Below are 2,500 nucleotides of genomic sequence, written 5' to 3'. Positions count from 1 at the left end.
TATGTTGGGTGTATGAGTGTGTGTGTGAGTGTGCGCTTATTGTGTGTATGTGTGTGTGTACGTGTGTGTGTGGAGGGAGGGGGAGAGGGAGGCAGAAGGAGAGGTCGAGGGAGGGGGAGGGGGATAAGGAGGGCGCGGGGGGGGTGGAGGGGGGAGATGAGACGCACATGCAGAGCACACCCGCCGTATACAAATGCAATGCTCCAAATAAGGCAATAACATGCACAAGAACATGCCATTGAAGTGCAACGCACCATGCAACCCACTTGTCATGCATACGCACACTCACACATACGTACACAGCGCACGCACAAACACACACGCGCACATGCACACACAACACACACACAGCACAGCGATGTATACGCAACAAACACATGGTAAGAAGACCCGTCATAACAACAAGGTTAAAATCATCTGTTGCTTTTTGTAAACATGAGAAGAACGCGGAAAAGGAAAGAGACATATGGGATAATTATAAAAATAATAATGATAATAATAATAATATGAATGAGATGTTGTAGAACAAAAGCAATGACACGAAAGGAGAGAGAGAGAGAGAGAGAGAGAGAGAGAGAGAGAGAGAGAGAGAGAGAGAGAGAAGGGGGGAGGGAAAAAGAAAGAGAGGAAAGAGGAAGGATGAAAGAGAGAGAGGGAAGAGGAAGAGAGAAAAAAAGGATGAAAGAGCAAGGGAGAAAGAGAGAGAGGAAAGAGGAAGGGAGAAAGAAAGAGCAGAAAGAGAGAAGAAAAGGAAAAAAGAGAGCAAATAAGGGTGGGAAGGGGAAATGGGAAATAAAGGGAGGGAAAGGGAAGGGAAAGAATAAGGATCCTAACAACTCTAAGGGACCCATTTCATCCCTAATCTTATAAGACAACAATAAAGAAATACAAATAAAGAAAAATATCCCAAATCTTATGACAACAATGAAAAATAAAAAATATATTTAAAAATGAAAAGATAAAACATACCGACCCTCCTTCAGAAAACCAAAATATTCAAAAAGAATACTTATAAGAAATATGAATAAAAATGGTGATGATAAAGTGCAGAGAGACAAAAGCGGAGGAGAAATGAGCCAGATGAATTGCAAGAAGCAATCGACATTCGGTGCAATTAGGCAAGAATTTAGAGGGAGGAAAGGAGGTGGGGGTGAGGGGGGGTAAGGGGAGGGAGGGAGGGAGGTGGGAGTGAGGGGAATGAGGGAGGTGGGGGGAAAGGAGGTGAGGTGAGGGGAGGGAGGGAGGCTGGGGGAGAAAGAGGGGAAGGGGGAGGAAAGGGAGGTGGGAGTGAGGTGGAAGGAGGGAGGTGGGGGGGAAGGGGAGGAGATGGGGTGGAGGTGAGAGTGAGGGGAGGGAAGGAGGAGGTCGGGGGAAGGGAAGGCAGTGGAGGGAAGAGAGGGAGGGGAAGAGGAGGGGAGGAGGGAGGGAGGAATGAGGGGGAGGAGGGGAGGTGAAGAGGAGAGGAGGAAGGGGGAGAGGAGGGAAGGAGTGAGGGGAGGGGCAGGTGAGGGGAAGAGAGTGACAGGAAGTGGAGAGGCAAAAAGGGGAGGGAGGGAAGGGAGGTGAGGGGAAGGGGGAAGGTAGGGGGAAGGGGAGGGAGGGAGGGAGGAGTGAGGAGAGAGAGGAAGAGGGAGGGAGGGAGGTGATGGGGGAAGGGGGAGGGAGGTGGGAAGAGGAGAGGAGAAGGAAGAGTGGAAGGGGAGGGAGGCAGTGTGAGGGAAGGGGAGGGAGGGAGGGTGAGGTGAGGGGGAAGGGAAGTGAGGGGAGGTAGGGGGAAGGGAGGGAGGGAGGTCGGGGGAAGGATAGGAGAGGGGGAAAAGAAGGTGGGAGGAGAGAGTTGGAGGTGAAGAGGATAAGGGGAAGTGAGGAAGAAGGAGGGAGGTGAGGTGAGGGAAGGGGAGGGAGGAGGGGAAGTGAGGGGGAAGGGTGAGGGAGGTGGGGGGAAGAGGAGGGAGTGAGGTCGGGGGGATGAGGAGGGAGGGAGGTGAGGGAAAGGGGAGGGAGGGAGGGAGGTGAGGGGGGAAGGGGAGGGGGAGAGAAGTGGGGGAACGGGAAGGGGAGGGGAGGGAAGAAGGGAGGGAGGTGAGGGGAAGAAAGGGGAGGTGGGGAAGGAAGGGAAGGGAAGAGGGGGTGAGGGGAAGGAGGAAGGTGAGGGGGGAAGGGGAGGGAGGGAGGAGTTGGAGAGAGAAAGGTAAAAGGAGAGGGAAGGGGAGATGGAGAGGGGGGAAGGAAGGTCAGAGCGAAAGAAAATGAGGGAGGAAGGGAGAGAGAAGAAGAGGGAGATAAAAAGGAATAGAAGAATGGATAAAAGATGGTAGTTGAGAAGGAAAGAAGTAAAAGAAAAGAACAAAGAATCAAAGAGAGATAAGAACAGAAGGAAAATGAAGAAGTAGGGAGAGCGAAGTGAAGACAAAGGGGGGGGGGAGGAGGGAAAGAGGGAGGGCCAGGTGCGTAGGCGCGTGAGAGACCCACTAATGCCTCCCTGTCATGCGCTGCCTCA

This window comes from Penaeus vannamei, chromosome 9 (assembly GCF_042767895.1).
Source record: "Penaeus vannamei isolate JL-2024 chromosome 9, ASM4276789v1, whole genome shotgun sequence".
Classification (NCBI taxonomy): Eukaryota; Metazoa; Arthropoda; class Malacostraca; order Decapoda; family Penaeidae; genus Penaeus; species Penaeus vannamei.
Note: the sequence above shows the minus strand (reverse complement) of the source record.